The 26,015-nt window shown below is 39.2% G+C and overlaps 1 protein-coding gene across 3 annotated transcripts in view; it reads right to left on the bottom strand.

Moving 5' to 3' along the window:
• Window positions 1-23,474, bottom strand: part of eya3 (EYA transcriptional coactivator and phosphatase 3) — an 83,592-nt gene extending 60,118 nt beyond the window's left edge. Inside the window, exons 1-3 of one of the 3 annotated variants that reach the window (XM_018091034.2) lie at window positions 23,275-23,474; window positions 19,053-19,157; window positions 18,720-18,776 (exon numbers count right to left, since the gene is read on the bottom strand). The gene's annotated coding sequence lies outside the window, so the exon portion shown is untranslated. The remainder of the gene's footprint in view (window positions 1-18,719; window positions 18,777-19,052; window positions 19,158-23,274) is intronic. The other 2 variants (XM_012956238.3, XM_012956237.3) reach the window with 2 other exon arrangements.
• Window positions 23,475-26,015: the final 2,541 nt, after the last annotated feature.

The raw sequence follows: 26,015 nt of genomic DNA, 5'->3' as shown, positions 1-26,015 counted from the left end.
TTCCTTTTGAGAGAATTCATTTTCCCGATTCTTTAGATAAATTTTGCTCAAAATCTCAATAAAGCATATATAAAAGTATAAACTACTTTTTTTCTTCTATATCCTCTTAAATTACATGCAGTGATATACACAGAATTAGTTACACATGCACACTGAGCCTTTGTACCACATAACTTACAATCTAAGCCTTATTTTCTCAGGAAATGTAAGTTATTCCCTTTTGTATTGGCCAAGGAAGCAGTATAACAGTAAAGCAACTCCTGCTATATTAGAAAACACCAATACCTGCAGTTATGAAAAGAGCATATTTTTAACTTTAAAATCCTAACACAGCACTTTAACTAAATAATTAAAGCTGGATACATGGCTATACTGTTCTTACCAAACTGTAAAACATTCAAGGGTAGATTTACAAATGTGGGTTCTACATTGCTTGAGTGCATTAGTCAGTAGAAAACAATCTTGTGTTTCATTTTCCAACTTGTAGCAGGCTGTATAAAACTCACTGCTGCTTGGTTACTATTGACAACTGCAATTGTGCAATTTAGTAGCTATACTTATATATATCAGCCTCTCTTTTGCTTACCCCTTAAACCAGCATTTTAAAAGATTGCAACAAGTTGATCAACATAAAATTTAAAAAACAGGTTGGTCAAAGACCTACCCACAGCAGGATGTGGACAGATCCAACACAAAATCCAAAAACGTGAGTTAATTCACAAGAAAAATTTTTAAATAGCGAAGTCGATCTGCTTAAAGGACATGTACATAAAAATGTAGGCTTAACATCAATTGGGCAGTTGTCCCCCACTTAAAAGGCTTAATTTGTACTGCATATATACCCTCTATTTGCCAGCACCATTACATTTTCCTAAAGCAAACAGAAGCTTTCACCCGGTGGCCATTGGTCTTCTGACACATCATCAGTTAAATTTAAATCTGCAAACAGCATGCACAACCCTTATTCAGCATACATTTCATCAAGAATGCAGGCTCACACAGGCAGAACAAAGATTTGCTTTGCCTGAGAACTGTAATGATTAAACTGAGCCCAGGAGAGGAGGTTAGGAAAAACAAATAGGAGCAGACAGCTAGAGCTGAGTTTCTATGGGAACCAGCAATGCCATCTTCTTCATTGGCTGCTAGTAATCTGAGCTAAAAAGAACTGAGCATGCCCAAGAGCCAACAGACAAAGCAAGTTCCTAAGGGAGTGGGGTGAGTGGGTTACAGGAGGAGATGGACATCTAAGTGATTAAGGGGATGCTGCAGCCTTACTATTAACCTCAGAGTGGCAGGTATAGAAAAAGGCTGTTCACGGATAGCATGTGTGTGTGGGGTTTACATATCCTTTAATACAAAAATAAGCAGACATGCACATTTTAAATATTTACGCAAAGGACCAAGACCTTTGGGTAATTACTGAAAAATCCTGCCTCCCATAACTGCAGATATACTATAAACATTTATGCAGTCATTATTTCTAGCACACAGCAATGACCTGCTCAGATTACAATAAACACACACAGGTATTCAGTTCCATTTCACTAAGTCTCTTAAATGGTTCAGATTACACTGCAGAACATCTTAAATTCTTGTTAATCATAATTCCATTATTGGTACTAAAACGCCACCCAAATTTCTATTGAAAGGCTATAGAGCAAAATGTGACTGAAATCACAAAAAATGTTACCTACCGTTAAAGTAGTGAACATCTAAGTAGCAGCACTAAGGTGTAAAAACAACACCGTGTATATGTTCTCTGTGTCTGTATTGCCAAATGAGACTAAACACAGACGTTGCCGATTTTTTTTTTTCATGCAAAAAAAAAAAAAATCTTGTTACAGCTTCCTCTCACTCTCCAAATTAATTAGTTAGAAATCACATGCACTCATTTAATTAACACTAATGGACACAGGAGAGTGATTTAGCCTGTAAATGTTTAACTTTTTAACACATAAAAACATAATGTGACATATACCCTTAACAAATGTAAACAATTTTATTTAATTTTTCACAAATGCATTTCTTTTCTTCCTATTTGCTAGAGATACCTAATTTCACCTCTATTTCCGACTTCCACTAACACAAATACAGGCCTATCCTCAAGAGCTAGAGAGGCACTTACTTTTAAAACCCAAAGCAATGTCGTAATAAGTAGAGTGTTTACATAGATCAACAATGCTTTCCTTGCCCAAGCACTATGCTGGTGGAAAGCATAGCAAATAAGCTTTGTAAAACAAGGTTTCCTGTACAATTCCAAGTAAAATCAACACATCACACAGGGGGTCCAAGTGCCCATGCCCCAGACCTTAAGTTCAGGAGAACCACTTTTCAATTCCTGCAGAAATAAGCCAGCACAAGTTGGACCACGGTTAAGAGATGCTGTTAAGTATTTTATTAAAATGTTTCAACGCCCTTTAACATAGCCTAAGGTGTTTTGCACCTACATGGGGCACTTAACCATAGGCTGATTTAAAATGGTAAGTATTTACTGATAACTGCACCGGCTGGGTGCAACAAAGTGATCCTCTTCGTTCTTCACACATGTGCAGTGAAGTGAAAAGCCAAACTAACAAAAAATCTGGCTTTTCTCTAACAGAGAGTGCGTGGGCCCCCGGATGTTGTCAAAAGGAGAAGGAAGGAAGAGGATTGATCGCCTGCATTAACCCCTGGCCGGTACAATATTCTCTTAACAGGAGCATCGTCCAGGAGTTTTAGGTAAGCGATTACAATCACTGGGGGGGGGGGGGGGGGGGGGGGGGGCGCGTGCCTAACATTTGGCACCCCCCAGTGATATAGCCTTTCCTTCTCTATTAAGGAGGCTTATTACCTATTTTCTCTCCTGCAAAAGCCTTGAAAACTACCTTGCTCGACATACAACTAATGGAAATCATTGAAAGACTCTGAAGTTTTTCAATTGGAAACATTAAAACTTATAACAGAACCTGATATTTTTGAAGATCCTATTGCAATATTGCTCAGGGACTTTCTGACTTTATCTATCTATTATCTACTATCATTATACAGTAAAGTGATTACCCTTGTGCTCCCGCCCTCATTCTTACCAATCAACAATAGGTTGTTGCAAGTGTATTTAAATATTTTCCTACATTCGTTTTGGTTTATTTAATTTTTTTTATAATCTGTATCAGCCAGCATGTTATGTTATTCTTTCTTAATACTGCTAATTGGCAACCTCCAGTTTTTGTAGACCTTTAGTAACGTTAACTTGAAAATTTACAAATAATATATTTTTTAAAAAAAGGATTATGAACCTCAAGCTACAAAAAATTATTACAAGTCCCTGAGATGTTCTGTTACCTGTATAAAAGTTATATGGTCATGCTGATTACTTTACCAACTTCAGCCATGGCCCTGTAATGACTGATATGCATGACATGCTTTCCTCACGGCTTCTTTGCACATGCCCATGATAAAAAAAAAGGGAATGCTGGTAGCTTTCAAGTCAAGGATTCAAAGGATTTAATGGAGTTACCTGTATAGTCTCAAAGCCATCCAAAGGATGCATGAACTTTCTGACTGATTGCGCTGTGCACTTCATGAGTGGGAGACAATACCAACAAAATCTGCCCGCATTGACCTTTAACAGGAAATACTTACAAATGTAGAGTACAGTCCAAGTGACAAATGATTATGACCACATATATATTTAAAAAGTGTTTCAGGTCCCTCCTTAACGGGAAAGTAAACCTATCCATTTTATTTTTTCCACCAGCCTAAGTGCTCAGGCCTTCCAGCCCCTTCCTAAGTTCATCATTGGGATGGCAGGTTTACCAAGCTAACTTTTCCCTTGTAACGGGTCCAAAGTTGCACAGCTGCAACTTCTGGCTTTGTCAATTAAGCTTCCAGCCTTGGTCTTAGAAATCAGTGTCCAGGAGCACTGCACAATAGCCCAAGACCATGGGTCATATCCACTGGGGTGTGCACATACTTACCAATTACAAGGTGGGAAAAGAAATGTCTCTACACAAAGAAGTATCTCTAACAAACTAATGTTTGCATTTCCTTTTTTTTTTTTTTTTTTGTATTTCCAAAAATATTTTTTTGAGCTAAAATTTTGTCTTATTAAGCGTAAGAACCCCAGAAAAACATTAATACAAAACTTCACCATCTAAAAGTTGTCATGGTCATGTAGAAGTTAATGGGAGCTGTCCTAGGTGAATTGTAACAATCTTTAATTTGTGGTTTTAAAGGTTTTTTGTTTTTTTTTTGTTTTTTATGAGTTCACAAAGATTCTTTGAAAAACAAAAAAAAACAGATTTTTTTGCTCTTTTCATTTTCATTTTGCACTAATTTGTTTGTGCTTTATCAATTCAGATCTTTTAATAAATGACTTAAAAGTTTAGTTGTGGTTTTAAAAAAAACTCTAAAACCATAAAAACAAGAATGTTGATAAATGGGTCTCCCCATCTCACTTATCACTGATTGCTACAGAAAGCTCCCCCAGCAATAGGGAAACATTTTGAAAGAATTCAACTGTGCTACACAGTTTTCTGTTAATGGCAAACACAGATACACTACAGATGCACTAAGTCATAAACAAACAGATTAAATGTGAGTAGACCCTTGTGGCATGGCAATATTATTAGGAGGATTTGTTAAACTGTTGAATAGTTAAGGTAAGTAATATAAGAAACCCTTGACCCTCAAAAATAATTCAGCGCTCGGTGCACACTGCTGGGGGGATCAGCACCCTCCCAAAAATTCCAAATAGCGACAAAAGCACTGGCACTCAGAGCTGCAAACGGGACTAGCCCTTTAAAAATCTTTATTGTGGAGATGCAACGTTTCGAGGCAAAGTGACCCCTTTATCAAGCATACGAATCTGTGGAAGTGACAACAATTTATACACCGTTCATTTGCATAATCAGCATCATTAATTACCATAATTAAATCCATAAATGACTACAAGTGTAACTCTTTTAAAAAATCATAAATACAAGTGTAATATTTAAAAAAAAAAAAAAAAAAATACAAACATGTACATTATTTATACTATAGTACAGTGCATAAAGTGTGCCAAAATATTAAACTGTATTCACATCAAAAACCATAGCTTAAGATTCCAGTCACATAAGAGAATGAAAACATGTGTCGAAGAAAAGAGCAAGGCCCCACAGGATACTAAAATACAAAACAATGTTACTACATTAAAATTGTTACTTATTAAATTACAAGTTAAAAACATTTATTAGTTACTTACATAATTTAGAAACAAATATCTTACCCTACTCGCAGCAGAAAGAAAGTATCTATCCCTGCTATGTACTCAAGAGGGTTATTTAACTGAAATAAAACATACATAACAATAAATAACCTATAGAAAGCAAGACATATTAAATTCATCATTTAACCCTTTTGGATGGCGGGATTGTAAAAGCCAAATCCAGTAACATTCTTTGTGACAGTACCTTCTTTTTCTCTTGTCCCTGTTTAATCATTATTTTTTCCAGAATCTGCCACCTGACTTGTGACACCTGAAGGTACTGTCACACAGAGAAAAATTATGTAAGTAACTAATAAATGTTTTTAACTTGTAACTTAATAAGTAACAATTTTAATGTAGTAACATTGTTTTGTATTTTAGTATCCTGTGGGGCCTGTTCTTTTTCTTCAACACATGTTTTCATGTTTTTGATGTGAATACAGTTTAATGTTTTGGCACACTTCATGCACTGCACTATAGTATAAATAATGTACATGTTTGTTTTTTCTTTTTTAAAATATTACACTTGTATTTATTTATGATTTTTAAAAAGAGTTAAGCTGGCCATACACGTACCGATAATATTGTACGAAACCTCGTTTCGTACGATATTCGGTGCGTGTATGGCAAGTCGGCAGGGCGACCGATATTGCAGGAGGCTGCTGATATCGGTCGACTCGCCGATCGGGCAGGTTAAAAGATTTTGATCGGGCGCCATAGAAGGCGCCTGAGCAAAATCTGCAGGAGGTAGAAATCCTATTGTTTCTACAGTACCTCCATATCTGCCGTTTCAGCCCTGAACGTTCGTGGTGGATTGGAACCACCGATGGTCGCACGAAAGATCAAAAATCGCCACCTGTATGGCCACCTTTATACTTGTATTCATTTATGGATTTAATTATGGTAATTAATTATGCTGATTATGCAAATGAACTGTGTATAAATTGTCGTCACTTCCACCGATTCGTATGCTTGATAAAGGGGTCACTTTGCCCCGAAACGTTGCACCTCCGCAATAAAGATTTTTGAAGGGCTAGTCCCATTTGCAGCTCTGAGTGCAAGTAATATAAGAAACACACAGCATGCCACTTGCCACGTATTATTACTGGGGGTTCATTTTTAAACACTGGGCAGTAAGCCATTGTAACCAGTCAAATTTTTGCTTTCATAATTCTACCTGCAGCTGCCGTAAAAAATTGGAAGCTATGGGTTACCCAAATGCAAATTTGCCAAGTGTTTATAAATAAGCCCAGTTGTTTAAGCTTTATAGCAAAAAGACAGCTTCAAGTTTTCCATTGAGACCTTCAGTGTGCGTTACCATGCTTCAAGAAAATGTCCAACTTGAGTATGATTATTTGATAGTATTTGCAATTGGTATTTAATGTTTATTTCAGTAGTGAAAATCCAAAATTAAATATTTAGTTCTGTTTAACAAGTTGGAGTGATATCTGGATGCTGCTAAATTCAACAAGGGTTTCAAAGATGTAAGACACAGAGAGACTGAATAGAAAGATAAGCAGAATAATTTAAAATGTAGCCACATCATCACTGCCCTTTTTAGTTGTGAGAAAAAGATAATAATTCTGTTAAAAGTTAAATTATATTATCTACAGTTTTCTCTTTTTAAACAAATTCATTTTATACAAGCCTAATTAGTACACTCTCCTATTACTTAAACTACAGGTATGGGATCCTTTATCCGGAAACCCGTTCTCTACAATGTTCTGAATTAAGGAAAGGCCGCCTCCCATAGACTCCATTATAAGCAAATAATTCTTATTTTTAAAAATGATTTCCTTTTTCTCTGTAATAATAAAACAGTACCTTGTACTTGTATTATTTTTGAAAAATCAAATAAAACCACATTTACAAAAAGACTCCAGTAATTATGTTTTCTCAGTCTTATTGTATTCACTATATAAGGGGCAATACTAATTATTTTTTCAACAAGAGCAATTTAGGCTTAAATTGTTTTCTACCTATTCTTCTAAAGGGACAGTTCACCTTTACAACATTTTTTAAATAGTTTATCACAAATAATTGTTTGATTTCTAGTTTCAGTTCTTTACAGTTTTTTTTTCTTCTTTACCTAAATGTTTTGCAAGCTAGCTTAAAACCTTCTACTGTTAAAATACACATTTGTACAGACGTATTGCAGCTGCATCAGAAGAATGGCAGCAACTAATGTATCAGTTCTAAAAATTATGTTACAGAACATGCTTAGCACAAAATGCAGTTCCAACGGCTACTTATCAATGTGTCTACTTAGTATGAAAATGTATTAATTGGAAGAAAATCAGTGGCTACTAAACTGCACATGGGGGAAAAAAAGAGGCAAAAAATAATTAATTTTTAAAACTATGAGTACTAGGGCAGAAATTAAATATAGCAGTTTATAAATAATGACCTTTCAATATATAATCAATGTAAAACTTTTGTACTGTTCCTAAAATGATCACATTATTCTTCACTTTTCCCTGAGCAATAAGTATCTCTCTTAGGTCAAATACATTGGTATGTGCCAAAATCGTGTAGTGCAACAAAAAGCTGTGTGCAGAGATATACACTGCTGAGAGGAGAATAGTAAAAAATAATTTGATTAATTCAGAAACAGTACAGAATTTTTAACATTTCAGATTTAGAAAGTTTATTGGCATGAGAAAGTTTGATTAAGCACTGATTATAACCGAAGACATCACTAAGCACTGTTAGTATATAAGATATAATTTACAGGATATTCATGGCTCTTGTGTATTATATAGTGAATAAAGTACCCCTTATTGTAAAATATAAAGATATTTTAAGTCACAGTGGAGTTCCATGGCCATATAAAAGCACAAGGCTGAAGGCAAAAGACCCCAATACAGAGGGAAAAACTTTAATTGCGAAAAACGTATAGAATACTTGGCAGTTAGAGCCTTTACCTGCCATGACGTATTCTATATGTGCTTGGCAGGCAAATCTTAAATCAAGTCCCATTTAGGACAAACTAGCCCTAGATGCATCTCTTGCAAATACTACAGTACTTTTCCTATTCCACCTACAGTGGAGGAAATAATTATTTGACCCCTCACTGATTTTGTAAGTTTGTCCAATGACAAAGAAATGAAAAGTCTCAGAACAGTATCATTTCAATGGTAGGTTTATTTTAACAGTGGCAGATAGCACATCAAAAGGAAAATCGAAAAAATAACTTTAAATAAAAGATAGCAACTGATTTGCATTTCATTGAGTGAAATAAGTTTTTGAACCCTCTAACAAAAAAAGACTTAATACTTAGTGGAAAAACCCTTGTTTGCAAGCACAGAGGTCAAACGTTTCTTGTAATTGATGACCAAGTTTGCGCACATTTTAGGAGGAATGTTGGTCCACTCCTCTTTGCAGATCATCTCTAAATCCCTAAGGTTTCGAGGCTGTCTCTGTGCAACTCTGAGCTTGAGCTCCCTCCATAGGTTTTCTATTGGATTAAGGTCCGGAGACTGACTAGGCCACTCCATGACCTTAATGTGCTTCTTCTTGAGCCACTCCTTTGTTGCCTTTGCTGTATGTTTTGGGTCATTGTCGTGCTGGAACACCCATCCACGACCCATTTTCAGTTTCCTGGCAGAGGGAAGGAGGTTGTCGTTCAGGATTTCACGATACATGGCTCCGTCCATTTTCCCGTTAATGCGAATAAGTTGTCCTGTGCCCTTAGCAGAAAAACACCCCCAAAGCAAAATGTTTCCACCCCCATGCTTGACGGTGGGGACGGTGTTTTGGGGGTCATAGGCAGCATTTTCCTTCCTCCAAACACAGCGAGTTGAGTTAATGCCAAAGAGCTTTGCTCACAGCCAGCACCTTCTCCCAGTCACTCACAGAATCATTCAGGTGTTCATTGGCAAACTTCAGACGGGCCTGCACATGTGCCTTCTTGAGCAGGGGGACCTTGCGAGCCCTGCAGGATTTTAATCCATTGCGGTGTAATGTGTTTCCAATGGTTTTCTTGGTGACTGTGGTCCCTGCTAATTTGAGTTCATTAACTAACTCCTCCCGTGTAGTTCTAGGATGCTTTTTCACCTTTCTCAGAATCATTGACACCCCAAGAGATCTTGCGTGGAGCCCCAGAGCGAGGTCGATTGATGGTCATTTTGTGCTCCTTCCATTTTCGAACAATCGCACCAACAGTTGTCACCTTCTCTCCCAGCTTCTTGCTAATGGTTTTGTAGCCCATTCCAGCCTTGTGCAGGTCTACAATTTTGTCTCTGACATCCTTGGACAGCTCTTTGGTCTTTCCCATGTTGGAGAGTTTGGAGTCTGCTTGATTGATTGATTCTGTGGACAGGTGTCTTTTATACAGGTGACTAGTTAAGACAGGTGTCCTTAATGAGGTTGACTAATTGAGTAGAAGTGTCTAACCACTCTGTGGGAGCCAGGACTCTTAATGGTTGGTAGGGGTTCAAAAACTTATTTCACTCAATGAAATGCAAATCAGTTGCTATCTTTTATTTAAAGTTATTTTTTCGATTTTCCTTTTGATGTGCTATCTGCCACTGTTAAAATAAACCTACCATTGAAATGATACTGTTCTGAGACTTTTCATTTCTTTGTCATTGGACAAACTTACAAAATCAGTGAGGGGTCAAATAATTATTTCCTCCACTGTATATAGAGTATAACATTGAGTGAAATTACATAATTTCCCCCCCCCCCTGGGTTCTTAAGAAAATTGTTTAGAAAGTGAATTCCATTCTATTCCCTTTCCTAGGGCTAACAAGTACCTAGACTTCATGTCATGGGGCCTAGTTAAAGCCTGGCTCTTTCACACTTATATTATTACTTTTTAGCTTGTCCACTTTATCACATCCACAGTTGGTTTATGTTTTTGATACTGACCCATGCCTTATTCTGCTGGCCCTCAGAGTTGGCTCACAGGATGCGATAAGAAGCTTGCCATACAGAAAACAAGTGCATTACAAGTGCCCAACTAGTATATTACTACCCCACGAGGATCTTGGAAAGTTGCATGAAGATTATAGAGTCCCAACCCCCAATCACAAATTCCCTACTATTCTCATCTGACAACAAATCTGAAGGGTAACCCATACAGTTCTTCCGGTACTTGCAAATGTGTCATGCCTTCAGAAGCAGTTCACTGTTAGAAGTTGAGTATTTTATTCCCCTGTGGAGTTGACTTTAAAGGAGAAGGAAAGGCTAAGTCACTTGGGGGTGCCAAAATTTTAGGCACCCCCAAGTGACTTAAATCACCTACCTTTTACCCCGGGCTGGTGCCCCTGTTAGGAGAGAACAGCACCAGCCCGGGGTAGCTGCTGCGCTTCCTCCTTCCAGCTTCGCTCACTCGTGCGCACATGCGCAGTAGAGTGAAAAAGCCGAACTTAAACTACAAAGTCGGCTTTTCACTCTGCTGCGCATGCGATTGTCCGGGGAATTTGCGGCAGAATGAAGCAGGAAGCGCTCCCTGCAGGTACCCTGGGCTGGTGCTGTTTTCTCCTAACAGGGGCACCAAGGTAAGCAATTAAGGCTAATGCCACACGAGGCATAGGGCTGAAATTTTCGGCAAGCGGATAAACGCTTGCCGAAAATTCAGCCCTACACCTGCTACTTGTGCCTGCACCCGAATGAATGGGATATGCTCGGGTGCAGGCACAAGTAGCAGGCGTAGGGCTGATTTTTCGGCAAGCGTTTTTCCGCTTGCCGAAAAAATCAGCCCTACGCCGCGTGTGGCATCAGCCTTAAGTCACTTGGGGGTGCCTAACATTTTGGCACCCCCAAGTGACTTAGCCTTTCCTTGTCCTTTAATAGACCCTCTGAGTAAGAAATTAATACAAAGATTATATTAGGTCCTTACTGATACTATTCCCTCACCCTTGATAGAGTCCATTTAATGTAGCAGAAATTTCTTCCAGCACTGAATGCGGAACAATGGCAGGAGGTTTTCAGCTTTAGTAGTCACTACCTAAAGTTACACAGGTTGTTTGTGAAGATTCTCATTCATCCAGGTCATGGTATATCTGTAGTAATAAGTCAAAGCAACTGGAAGCTGTGTTTTCTTGAAGACGTTTTGCCAGTCATCCAACTGGCTTTCTCAATTCAGAAGTGAGAAAGCCAGTTGGATGACTGGTGAAACATCTTCAAGAAAAACACAGCAAGTCCAGCTGATTTGGGTTATTACTATAGATGTCACACAGCTTGTTATCCACAAAAACCAAGATCATTCTCAATTAAGGATACCCCAGCACATTACCTCTCAAGCCAGAGTGAAATGAAAGGTGGGAGTGTCGCTTCAGTCTCCCACAGGAAGTGGTCACAACACTGATTGACAGACTTAAAGGAGAATGAAAGGCTAGTAAAGAGTTAATCTCAAGATGCAGGCATACCTTCAGTTGTCTCAATAGTGCCCTTAAGTCTCCCCATATTTCACCTGTTCAGAAGATCAGAAGCCAAACAGAAAGAAAAAATGCTGCGCTGGGTAGAGAAGATTCCCATAATCCAACGCTCCTGCACAGACCCAGGACTGTAGTAAGCACATTCGCACAAGCAGGAGCATCTGATTGCCATGGTGACGCAGCGGCGAGCTGGGGCCATAATAAGAGGAGGACACAGCCGGCAGGTGTGGGGGGAGCAAGGAGGGGCTGGTTGGAGACAAAGAAGGACGCAGTCGGGTGCTGGGGGGAGTGGGGGGTATGAGAAACAAAATGACGCAGTTGGGTGCTGGGGGGTGCGGGGGGTTGCTGGGGGGAGGAGGGCCACAGAGAGGATGATGGAGGATGTTGGGGAGGCATGCGCAGTGGAGACGGTGAGGGAAAGGAAGTGGGCATCCCTTCCTAAAGATGGCGGGGCCGTTCAATGAAACAAGTATGTAGTATGTAGTAAGTGTATCTCTGTAAATCTTTCATTAGGCAAGCCAGAAATATAGCATTTCTACATAGCAATAGTAGTACTATTTAATAGTGTGCTTAATAGATTTTGACTTTCCTTGTCCTTTAAAGAACAAGGAAAGGCTTCTACTAAAGCCCTTAACATATTGTAGAGCCCCCTTGCCTGTAGCAGATCGCCAATTTTGAATAATCCTCCCTTGTCCCAAAATGTGCCTTCAAACTTTCCTCTCTTTGCACTCTGTGGTGGCCGCCATGTTAGATTTTCCCCCAGCATAGTCCCTGCAACCAAACCCCCCCCCCCCGCGACCTAACACCCCCAACCCGCAGCACCACACTCTCAAACCCCCCCCCCTACAGCGCTCGCCTGTTTGCTCGGCTTCCCAGCTCTTTCTGATCGCTCCTCATGCTGTGTCCTCTGGGTAGGGGAGGGGAAGCACACCTGCTTGTCACAGCAAAGCGCCTGCGCCGCCTACAGCGTCATAGTCATTGCAGGAGCAATGTATTATGGGAATCCTCTTTACCCAGCTCAGCGTTTTTTCTATGTGTTTGTCTTCAGATCTTCTGAACAGGTGAAATATGGGGAGACTTTTTGAGACAACTGAAGGTATGCCTGCAGCTTGAGATTAACTCTTTACTAGCCTTTCCTTCTCCTTTAACTCAACAGTAGCAGGGAAAACCCCTCCCAGTTTCCTCCTTCTTTGTCTTTCTGCTCCCTGGTTGCATAATTTTCTTGTGCTGCTGTCAGATCAATAAGCTTAGTTGTAAAATGTAAAACAAAATATAATTGTAAGATTGTTTATACTGCAATGGTATTTTTCAAAGCAAATGTGCATGATTCACGAATGAACGTGCCCAAATGGACATAACAATCTATAGTCTATAAAACATTGTTACACACCATGCAACTCCCTGCATCTATTATTAAATTATAAAAGCTATACAAACAGTGCACATTAGTATGTACTGTTGTACAATTCTAGAATAACAGCTGTGTCTTTGTTTTCTCTGCAACTCCCTGCACTAGATCATATACTTTTTATGCCCACTGATACATGATCAGGTACAGGTTCAGGTACAGAAGTTGAAGATAAAACAAAGCTTCAGCTGCAGTTCTGGAACAGTATATGACCAGGTGCAGGGAGTTGCAGAGAATACAAAGCTACAGCTGTTGTTCTGGAACAGTATATGACCAGGTGCAGGGAGTTGCAGACAATACAAAACTACAGCTGTTGTTCTGGAACAGTATGTGACCAGGTGCAGGGAGTTGCAGGCAATACAAAGCTACAGCTGTTGTTCTGGAACAGTATATGAACAGTTGCAGGGAGTTGCAGACAATACAAAGCTACAGCTGTTGTTCTGGAACAGTATATGACCAGGTGCAGGGAGTTGCAGACAATACAAAACTACAGCTGTTGTTCTGGAACAGTATATGACCAGATGCACGGAGTTGCACACAATACAAAACTACAGCTGTTGTTCTGGAACACTATATGACCAGGTGCAGGAAGTTGTAAAGAATACAAAGCTGCAGCTGTTTTTCTGGAACAGTATATGACCAGGTGCATGGAGTTGCAGAGAATACAAAGCTGCAGCTGTTCTGGAACAGTATATGACCAGGTGCAGAAGGTTGCAGGGAATACAAAGCTGCAGCTTGCAAAGGGGGGTGGGTAGAGCACAGTTTTCAAGCTGTTATGGACATATTTGAACCCAAAAGGTATTAAAATAAAAGCACCGATTTTACATGGTTTAGTGCATTGTAAAAAATTATGGTATATGTCCCCTTTAACACTGAACCTCATTTGCCAGATTGCTACCCAGTTATCCAGTTTAGTCAAACTGCCCTGCAAAGTAGCAGCATCCTGCATAGAGCATATCTCTTGCACAATTTATTAATATTCGCAAAAGTAGAAACAGCACTGTCAATAACCACCTCCAGGTTATTAATAAACAAGTTAAAAAAAAGAGCCAAGGAAAGACAAATGGCAATACTTCACTAACAACCACTTTAACCACCACTCAGTAAGTTATCCTTTAGTAAGTTTCCTATCCAAGTACAAATATGTACCAGGCCAGTACTCCTTAATTTAATCAGTAACCTTTTTGTGGTACTGTTTAATTACTTTAGCAAGAGTCTAGTTTCTGGCTCACCTCCTCATATAAGGCAATAAAAGGCAATGAAATTAGTCTGGCAAGATCTATTACCCATAAAAGCATGCTGGCACAAACTCATAGGGGTGGATTCACAAAAGTGGTGATATTGAGAATTTCTACCTACTTTTGTGAATTTGTCTTTTAACCAGACAGTTTTCAGGTTTTAACATTTTATTGACATTTTTTTTTTTATGAATTTGCTTTTAGCTCTTAGTTAATCTGTTGGTACCATCAAACCCAGTCCCACAACTAAATGAGCCTTGGGGTAAGGATTTTACCAGCAGGATTTAGCATTTCATTTGCCATTTGTCACTTTGGGGCATTTCCTGAAGGGTAATTTTAGTTTGCCTAGCATAATGTTCCCAGTGAAAAGAGATCCAACAGGACTATGGCCCACCAGGTTTTTATCCAGTACCCTGTTGGGCCAGTTCAACCCTGTACCACAATATCCCAGTTTGGGTGCCAGTGTGTATGTGCTGCTTGCTGATCACCAAGATGGTGGCTGGGAACAGAAGGGACACAGCTAAAGGAGGAGGCCAATGCTGTTAAGCAGCTCTGTAGTTCTGGACATGCTATAGGGGCACAGATTAGTTGCAGCAAGTGTCAGAAAAGTGATTAAAGGAAAAGTAACACTAACATTTTTCAATTAAAAAATCTATTCTACCCTGCTCCAATAATTGCCCTATCCTGCACACCATTTATTATTTTGAATGCTTTATGAGAAAATACCTGCTAAAACTTGGCTTCTGGTCATTTGAAATAGGGCGACGCAGAAGAAGCAGAATCCACTATGCGACGATCGATTCATCAATCCTAACCTTCCTATACAGAAGGAAGGCTAGGAGGAGAAGTTGATCGTCGCATAGTGGATTCTGCTTCTTCTGCATCGTCGTATTTCAAATGACCAGAAGCCAAGTTTTAGCAGGTATTTTCTAATAAAGCATTCAAAATAATAAATGGTGTGCAGGATAGGGTGCAGGGTAGAATAGATTTTTTAATTGAAAAATTTTAGTGTTACTTTTCCTTTAAAAAGGGGGGTACTGCTGCTAAAACTAAAATTTGCCTGGAAGGCTTTACTTTTTCTTTAAATAAAAATGTATACCATATATTCACTCAAAATGTTATTGCCTCATTCAATAAGCTAAAATTAGCATAACAATGCAAATGCGTGGTAAAAACTTTTTATATACAAGATATCAATAAAAACTATTTTTAATCAGTATTTTACTTGTTCATAAAATGTTAATGAGGCTTTTTGCACCTATTGTTCTAGGGTTAGAAACTTGTCTTGTTAAAACATTGTATATATGTCGTTTTAATGACAAATTCACAAAAGTGTTTCTTTCACCAAAAACGTAAAAGTGGCGGTTGAGTAGGAATTTAGGCGGATTTCGGTTTGTGAATCTGGAGAAAGCGTTTTCCACCACTTTTAATCCAAAAAGGGCTATATCCACTTTTGTGAATTCCCCCCATAGTGTTGTGATTTTAAATGTATTCAAGTAACTTATTTTATTACCCCTTCCAAAAGCCTTCCTAACGCTGAAGTCAGACTAACTGGCGTATATTTTTTGGGCTGAGAATGGTATCACTTTTTGAATAGTGGAACTACATTAGCAACTCACCAATCTCTAGGCACCATGCCAGACCTCAAGAAATGCTGAAAAATGAAGAGGTTTGGCAATCACAGAACTAAGCTCGTTTAGTACCCTGGGATGAATACCATTTGTTCCTGGACAAATACTTTTACATGTTTTAATCTTTCTTTTTAATTACTTCCACCAATGTATCGATACTTATATTATCAGAATTGTGTCTTTTAAAAAAACGTTATTAGCTGGTTTCTTGGTTGTATAGACAGATACACAAAAAAAAAACCCTTGTTTTTTCCCTGCTCTGATCAAAAATTGACCCCACTCTTATAATAAGGGCCCCACCACTTCTGGCTTTATATTTTCACTATTTACATAAATAATTTTAGATTCATTTTACTCCTTACTACAATACCATTTTCCAGCCAAATAGCTTGCCCATGCTTATTTGCATGTTTTACTGGCTTCCTTGTACCCGATTAAAGTTTCAGCTGTCCCAGCTAAAATTAATTTTTTAAAAGCACATTTTTTCTTACCAACATTAACCCCAACACTGCTCTCAAACAATAAAGGTTTTCTTTGCACTGTCCTTCCTTGCTTACAAGAGGAATATAGTGAGTTGTATATTTATTAAGCAGCATTTTAAAGACATTCCATTTTTCTTCTGTGCATAACCATGTAAATATATTGCACAGATGCCCTTATACAGATATAAGATCTATAATCCAGAATGCTTGGGACCTGGGCTTTCCAGATAAGAGATATTTCCATACCTTAAGTCTACTAAAAAAAAAACCATTAAAACAATAAATAAACCCAATAGGATTGTTTTACCACCAGTATGGATTCGTGTAACTTGGATCAAGTACTAGGTACTGTTTTATTATTATAGAGAAAAAGGAAATCATTTTTAAAATTAAAATTATTTGCTCTAAATGAGCTCTATGAAGGATGGCCTATACATATTTCAAAGCTTTCTTTTCCTAATAATCTATTTCCAGATAACCACCACCACTTTAGAACTAGCACTTCTCTCCTCCCTACCACTAACAGAGAACTTGGTCTCCTGGCTGTTAGAAAGATCGGCCCAGAGTTCACACTCCCATCTGGCAAATCTATTGTGATGCACAAGTCCCAGATCAGCCTCCTTTTTCTTTAAACCCACACTAAGTTTTCTGTTACCTAATCTGCTGCTGTTCTCCTCTGCCAAAACTATCCTAAACAATGCCAAAGCATTGTATGCCATTGTCTGTTACTTTCTTTTCTTTTTTACCTATACACCATAACATGGTATATGTATCAGGCAAGACAACTTAAGAGGTCAGGGATAAAGTTTTCTAGTAATTTTAATTAGTAAGTAGCACAAGATATTGGTGCCATTTTGATACATAAGTTCAAAAGAGTTAGTGCCACCAACTGGCAGGATTTACCCAGAGTGTCCCACAGAAAGTCCATGTGTAGCCAAGCCACAGATAGGCTGATATACTGCAGTCCTTGATGTTATTGTTTCTCCAGGTTGCAGATCCAGTGTGGCTGATGGTTCCATAAGAATTCACGGGACATTAGTGGGAGGGATGTTGGTCTCTAGGCCTCCCTCCATTTGAGAAAGATCCTCAAAAAGTTCCTCTCCTTTTATGGTGAAAGGTGCATTTTGACCGCCACCATTTTCCACCAGGTGATAGCACACCCAATGTGCCATAGGCCTTAAAGGGGATGTAACGTTGAAAATAAAAATTCTTTATAGCGTTTTTTGCCTTCAAACAAGTAAAATTCTAATTGGAATTCATTATTTATTCTCAACCACTTTCTTAATATATGCACCAATAGCTTGGGTTTTTTGGTATTCCCCCAGCATCCGCTCAGTTGGGTCAGCTCCAAACCTTCATTGCCAGTGGCCGTCTCTCTGTGCTGTCCTCCCTGCCACCAATCCAGTTTCAGTGGGCGTATCTGTTGACAGAGTGCGGCAAATGCACGCGCACAGTACTGACACGCCTGATCACATCACTGGACGCTGTACCGATTGCGAGCACAAGGAAAACGCACTTAATGTAGCCAGGGAATAATAAAAGCAAGTCGGCTTGCTTTGGAGGGTTTGAAAATCGGCTGGAAGAAAGAAGCGCTGTATAGCTCACCGACTGACCTACTTATTGTTGCGTTCAGTGACGTATTAAAATCAGGTGTGTCAGTACATCAACAGATATGCCCACTGACACTGGATTGGTGGAAGGGAGGACAGCACAGAGAGACGCCCGCTGGCCGTGAAGGTTTGGAGCTGACCTGAACTGAGCAGATGCTGGGGGAATACAGAGAAACACAAGCTAGCGGCACATATATTAAGAAAACGGTAAAGAATAAATATAAGATGAATTTCAGTTAGAATTTTACTTGTTTGAATACAAAAAAACGCTATAAAGAATTTTTATTTTATTATCTTTACGTCCCCTTTAAAGGAGAGGAAAAGGCATTTTGGCATTTTAATGCCAATAGATAAGCCACAATAGTGCAAGCTATAATGCTATATCTAATCTGCAGAAAGCATTATCATACCTGAGTAAACAGCCTTAGAAGCTCCCTCTGTTTGTTTAAGATAACAGCTGCCATTTTAGCTTGGTCTCTGTAGCTTCCATGCTACAGATCTGGCTGCTGGTAGCTCAGATTACACAGCAAAGTTAGGAGAGGGGGCGAGGAGCAAACTGAGCAGGCTCATGCCATGCCCTGGAGGATTTTTCTGAAAGTCCGATACCGAAGAACATGTGTACACAAAAGAAGAAAAGAAATGTTAAATCTTGTGTTTCTTTTGATAGAGGACCCAGTGCAGCTTTTCTGTGAGTGCTAATGGCAGTTTTTACATAGACTTTTCTGATAAAGCTTACTTACTTTTTTACCTTTCCTTCTCGTTTAAGAGGATCCATCATTCTCATAAAGCATATTGATCTAAAGGAGACATGGAGATGTACAAGGACTGCATTATGTCGACCCCGGATGCACAGAACTGCTGACCTAATGTTGCATCAGTTTACGAGGAACCTTGCAGTTGGAGACTTTTCGTCACCAATTTTATGTAATGTTGCCATACTATGGTCTTTATTGTATTTTGATAAAATGTTTCAATAGTTATCAGTTCACTGAGCTGTATCAGGAAATGTGCAATGATAGTGGTGGCAAGTATCAGCATGAAAGAAGCTTACATCTATAGGATTCTATTCTCACCCCACAAATTCCTGTTATTTAGGAACCCACGTGCTTGGGTAGCCACTTGTAGATTTCTTCCAGATCTGACCATTAGTGGAGTCTGATCGAAAAGATGACAGATCTCTGTTAAAAAGAGACAATATCACACAGCCTTATCAGTTTGAAGAGTATTAGGGTGGCCATACACTAGGCAACATAAGAAGTATCTAAACAATTAGCTGTCAGTTGAGGGCCATACACAGCCTCTGACAAATGGATTTAGGTGTACAGGTGGTATAAACACAATACACAACAGCCAAATGGTTAGAGCATTGTGCCATATAGGATGCATCCTCTGACAGTGGCATCTCTTTTTTGCACACCATTATTTACAGACCTTAACTCTGGCATACTCCCAATTACATTCACACTCTGAATCTTCTTCTCAATTCTTCTTTGCACCTGATCTACACAGACATACCACAATTACTACAAAAATCAATTATTTTGTGGTTACCATGCCGGCAAAAAGGGCTTCGGAAGAATGCTGATTTACTCCCTTGTGTCTTATTTTTTACTTGAACACTGAGCTGCTATCCCTAAGCTGGCCATACAAAGTAAAATGTCATGCTGAATTTTAATATGATTTGATAAGAGCTATTTAAAGGCAACGGTGAATGAGAGAATGTAGATTTTATGATCTGTCTGATATCCTTGGAAATTGATTGGATAGTATTGGTCAGAAAACAATGAAACAAGGCAACAGATAAAAATTCATAGACATTCAACATACAATTTTTTAATGGCCTTCCAATAATTGGAAGCTTTCTGGATTTTGGGTTTCCAGACAAGAGATTCCATACCTATACTACATTTCTAGAAATGTCTATTGTATTTACATGTTTGAAGAGTGCAGACTGGACTGGGAGAGTGCCAACATTTTACTTCATTAGAAAAAAACCTTGCTTCCTTGGCTCTTACTACACCTCACTTATCACAGATAATTGCTGGTTTACTCTGGTTTTACTCCTAAATTTACTCTAGTTTTATGAATTTCCCCCCAAAGTGCATTCATAGATCCAAAAGCAATATTATGTTATTGCCACATAGAACACAGAATAAAACTTGCACAGTGGAAGACCAGCTTCCATAACATAACATATAACTATATGTGTTAAAATATTAAGTTGATTTAAACCCTGTTTCTTACACCACTTTTATTACACTAACCAGAACCTGCAAATGTTTTGTATGCTTAAAAATGTCTAATGACCAAAGTTAAAAAATTGCAAGCAAATAGATTACTGTTAAAGATAAGAATTACAAAGAAAATTGATGCCCCGTCTCATTTGCGCAGATGAAGTTAACCAAGCTACTTCCCTCTCATAAGAAAAAAAAAGACTTCTATTAGCATGTTTGTAACAAACTAATATTAAAGAGCACGCATTAATACAGCAGCTATCATTACACTAACACAAACAAATTGGAGTTCATTCAGAAAGGAGACGCATGTTGAAATGTCTCTGTAGGTGTGTACTTACACAAACTCTTAGCATAAATAGAAAACTATGCAGTAAAAACTTAAAAAAATAGAATTTTCCATGGGACTTTTTAGATAAAGTTATCTGTAGCTAGCAAATGCCAGTGAAGCTGTTGGTCCAGACTCACAGATACAAAAGAAACATCCAGTCCCATTAAAATGTACATAAGTAAATAGCGATTCATAACTTTCAAAGAAGATACTTCTGAAATATATACTTTGCACATGTGATTAGAACTTAAAGGGATAGTTTAACTTTAAATCAATTTTTACTATTTTTATAAAATGTTGTAGCATTTCAATTGGCCTTCATTGTATTTATTGTTAATATGTTTTTAATTATTTGCATTATTCCACTGCCTCTTACCTGTGTTCAGACAGTGGTCACTGACCCTAGCAGCCAAAAAATTTAATTTTTTTATTCAGGTCGTCCTATTCATCTTCATGTCTCTCATTCAAACTACTGCTTGGTTGTTAGAGTAAATTGGACCCTAGCTTCAAGACAAGATGAAATTGCAAGCGAGCTGCTGCAAAAAAATCCAACTGATAAACTGCAGATGAAAAAATGAAGACCATGTGGTCACCCTAACTAATGAATCTAATACCTACTTGCAAAAGAAGATATATAATTTCTTAATAATGTAAATATATGATTTCTAAATTATCTGTTTCTAAAGCCCATGCTGCCCGTCATATAGTCTTAGGTATTGGGACTGTAGCTTCTAGCTCTACAGAAATTCCAGGGGAACTTCACTCAAATAATATATGAATGACATACAGTGGATATAAAAAGTCCCATTGCCTCATGGTACCCACTCTCCTAACGCGTTTCGCACCATTGGGTGCTTCATCAGAGGAGCGCAAATCGCCATGAGGCACAGGGATGCACCTATCCATTGTTTGGTATAGTAGGTTTGCTTTTTTTGAATTGTTTGTTTAATTTTAAGCCAATAAATGGTTGTTTATTTCACTGAAAACTTTTGTTGATTGATTATATATATATTCGGGACCTATCAGTGGAATATAACTTACAGATTCTCTTTCTTAATCTATCAGTAATGTTAATTCTACATTTTGCAAAAATACATCTGAAGTCTCCCAAAAGCATGTGGGAAAAGGTGTTATGGTCTGATGAAACCAAGGTTGAACTTTTTGGCCATAATTCCAAAAAATATTTTTGGCGCAAAAACAATACTGCGTATCACCAAATGAACACCATACCCACAGTGAAGCATGGTGGTGACAGCAATATGCTTTGAGGCTGTTTTTCTTCAGCTGGAACTGGGACCTTAGTTAAGATTTAGAGGGAATTATGAACAGTTCCAAATACCAGTCAATATTGGCACAAAACCTTCAGGCTTCTGCTAGAAAGCTGAACATGAGGAGGAACTTCATCTTTCAGCATGACAACGACCCAAAGCATACATCCAAATCAACAAAGGAATGGCTTCACCGGAAGAAGATTAAAGTTTTGGAATGGCCCAGCCAGAGCCCAGACCTGAATCCGATTGAAAATCGGTGGGGGGATCTGAAGAGGGCTGTGCACAGGAGATGCCCTCGCAATCTGACAGATTTGGAGTGTTTCTGCAAAGAAGAGTGGGCAAATCTTGTCAAAATGTGCCAAGCTGATAGACTCATACCCAAAAAGACTGAGTGCTGTAATAAAATCAAAAGGTGCTTCAACAAAGTATTAGTTAAAAGGACAAGGAAAGTCTAAGTCACTTGGGCACCTAACATTTTGGCACCCCCAAGTGACTTAGACTTTCCTTCTCCTTTAAGGGTGTGCACACTTATGCAACCACGTTATTTTAGTTTTATTGGTTTTCTTTCCTCCACCTAAAAGATTTCAGTTTGTTTTTCAATTGAGTGATACAGTTTATAGGTCACATTAAAGGTGGAAAAAGTTCTGAAATGATTTATCTTTGTCTCATTTTTGTACAGCACAGGAACCTGACATTTTATATATGTATATCCACTGTAGTTGTAATTAATAAAACATTACCGGTATATGTTTGTTATTGAAAAGTCTTTCTGTCCTTTGTTATTCCTTTCACTGCTAGTTTGCGTCATTGTTCAAGAGTCAAAAATACTACTTTCAAAAGCATTTGCACTTCTAAATCACTGAATGTTTTTAACGCACATTGGAACGGCATTCTCTGTCATTATAAAAACAATTTTGGGGTGGATATTGGCCTTTAGTTAAGTTATATAGAAGTGTACAGCTTATAGGACAGTACATTAGATATCCCCAAATTGGGCATTTTGCCCTTAATCAACCAACAAGGGAAATAATGTATGATATGAGAGGTATGATTTAGCAAATTCTATACTTAAGGGGACAATTAGAAAAACAGAAGCACTAAGGAAGTATACTATTGTAATTAGCCAGAGGCAAAGGGCTAGCAGCACCACTGACATCATGGCTGCAACTGATTTCCAAGGTTAGGCGTTTTGCTGTTAGCTGTATGAATGTTACGCTTTAAGCCCAAACCATGGTCTCCTAATAACCCCGGTTTGTGAATCTATAGTCACGTACACATAAGGTGGACAGCGACGGTACGCAAGGAAACAGGGGCACTTACTCTAAACACTACACTCCAACTGTAAGGCCCCACACAGTGCGTGTAAGCAGGAGGCGGGGTCATTACACCATAACACTGGCACATGTAACAAGACAACAGAGCACAATGCTTTCAAGCTCGTTATAATTCAGTCGCTCACCCAGCTCAGGGCGTGCTCCCCACACACCCCCGGTGTCAAAGTTGACAGCGCAGACACTGCTACTCCAATTCACGATTTCCCGTCTCTCTACTACAAACTCAGCACTTCCGCCCCGTTCGGGACATGCGTGTTCCCCGGCGCAACAACGTAAAAAGGCGGGGAAACGCTCCAAGTCGTCTACGGAGGAGAAGGGATTGAAAGCCCTTCTGATTGGTCTTGTGGAAGATAGGGGCGTGTCCAACTAGAATGCGGGAACGTGGTTCTTTGGAGCCTATGGGCTCCGAGCTAGGGAGAAATGAGTGGCTGGTTGAAGTATTTAAGGGTGGGTGTATAGCAGTGATCCCCAACCAGTGGCAACATGTTGCTCCCCAACCCCTTGGATGTTGCTCTCAGTGCCCCCAAACCAGGGAGTTATTTTTGAATTCCTGACTTGGGGGCAAGTTTTGGTTGAATAAAAACAAGATTTCCTACCAAATAAAGCTGATAGGGTGCAAAGAGGCTGCCTAATAGCCAATCACAGCCCTTATTTGGCTCCTCCATGAACTTTTATGATGCTTGTGTTGCTCCCCAAGTCTTTTTATATTTTACTATGGCTCACGAGTAAGAAAGGTTGGGGATCCCTGGTGTATAGGGTTAAACATGCTTTAAAAATGTCATAAAAGGCGAGAAAGGTTTCGTGATACCTTGCTAGAGCCGGTCAGAGGATGGCGTTAGAACTTGATTTTGTTTGATGTTACTTCGTCTAGTTTAATACCTAAGCGACAAGTTGCACAGAGAAGTGCATGTATAGGCTCAGACGGGTAATTCTAAATCAACTGTAGGCGTTTTAAAGGGGCGATTAAATTATATGTACCGTACCTCAACAGAAAGATATTATATGCGATTGAAAATGTTCTGCCTCGTCTTTTCATAAAGGGACTAAATACCACCTTAATTAAAAGGAGTTGTATAAGTATTGCTTGTACTGAACATGGTTTTTGTCTATTGTTTTATTTAAAAAAAAAAAAAAATCAATACTTTTGTTTTTGGAGCTAAATAGGGCAGGCATCTAACCTCTTTTCTGCCTATGTGTCCAAACCTGTCACATTACCCACCTACTTGCAACATAGCCCATCTCCCTTCCATTACTAACCGCTCCATCAGTACATCCTGTACTGGTTTTTTTAAGGTGAAAATCCTGACCACAAAACAATCCATCTAGTACATAAGTGGATTTTCGGGAAGGCTAAGCCTCCCCAACCAGCTTTGCACCTTAAAATAAAAAACCTCACTGTTTCTGCACTGCTCTGCAGGGCCGGAACTAGGGGTAGGCAGAAGAGGCAGCTGCCTAGGGCGCAACGATTGAGGGGCACCAGGCAGCCTCTCCTGCCTACCCCTAGTTCTACTTTGTCATTGCCTCCGCCGCTTATCATTAGCGGTGGAGGCAATGACCGATCAAATTGCACCGCCCCCCTGCACCTCCTCCTGTGCTTTGGCGCGCATGCGCCATTCGGGGGGGGGGGAGGTTGGCGGAGTTGGCCGACCGGGTTGCCTAGGGCGCCCGGTCGGCTTGGCCCGCCCCAGCTGCTCTGGAACCTTTAACATCAGGCAAATCTTCCATTCCTTCAAGCTCCACTTCTGTTGTAATCAGCTGTGCTCTGATTGGATCTTTCTTTTTGAGGCTTCTCAGACTGATAAGTATTTGCAGGCAGGCCCAGATTTATAGCGAGGCAACAAAGCCCCGGGCCTAGGGCAGCACAAATTTGGAGGCCCCACAGAAATTTAGCTCGCATACAGAGAAAGGGGGGGCGCTGTCTGCAGGCTGTAAACTTTACCTAAGATCGCTAGCTCTGAACCTTTGCTGCAGATTTCAATTCATTTCCACAGGTTCTATACTCCACATGTTCTAAAGGCTGAATTGCTAGCTCAAATTAAATACGTTTTTGTCATCTGGCATCTATAATAACCCTATATCACCCTTGCTCCAGTCCTGAATTTACTCTTTCCCCCTGAAAAAGTTAATTGTGCTTTTATATATTTTTTGTTGTTGTTATTATTTGATCTTTTTTTCTTGTTTTTTTTCATTTCTAGTTAGTTACAATGGAACCCTCATGAGACTGCATAGCTGGGAAACAAACCAATGTTGTATTGCAGTGCCAGTGTTATAGTGTGAGGGCCTGAATATCTGCCATCAGTACCCACTGCATCTCACTGCATATAATGTGCCTAGGAAGCTAGTACTCACTGCATATAATGTGCCTGGGAAGCTAGTACTCACTGCATATAATGTGCCTGGGAAGCTAGTACCCACTGCATCTTACTGAATATAATGTGCTGGTTTTGTAAATACAGACTACATTCACTGTATCGCCTGTATCGCCTTACTTCAATTGACAGGAAGCCAAGTTTTAGCAGGTATTTTTTATTAAAGCATTTAAAATACTAAGTGGTTTGCAGGATAGGGCAGTTATTGGTGCAGGGTAGAATAGCTTTTTTACTTAAAAAATTTTAGTGTTACTTTTCCTTTAAGCTAACTGATCACAAATGGATGGATAACTCCTAACAGAAGTGCATGTTTGAATACTTTTACATCCTCAGTATTTTAGGGTGAAAAAACCACTCCCACCCACACTTTTGCACAGTATCCCTGGAAGTCAGTGGGAACCACAGGAGGTAGTTGGGAGGTTCATTTTTTTATGCCAGCAGCGAATAATGGGAAGTATCACATTAGCTTTAGGTCAGTCTATATATGAGCCATCTTT

This window comes from Xenopus tropicalis, chromosome 2 (genome assembly GCF_000004195.4).
Source record: "Xenopus tropicalis strain Nigerian chromosome 2, UCB_Xtro_10.0, whole genome shotgun sequence".
Classification (NCBI taxonomy): domain Eukaryota; kingdom Metazoa; phylum Chordata; class Amphibia; order Anura; family Pipidae; genus Xenopus; species Xenopus tropicalis.
Note: the sequence above shows the minus strand (reverse complement) of the source record. Positions and strands in the feature narration are given on the sequence as shown.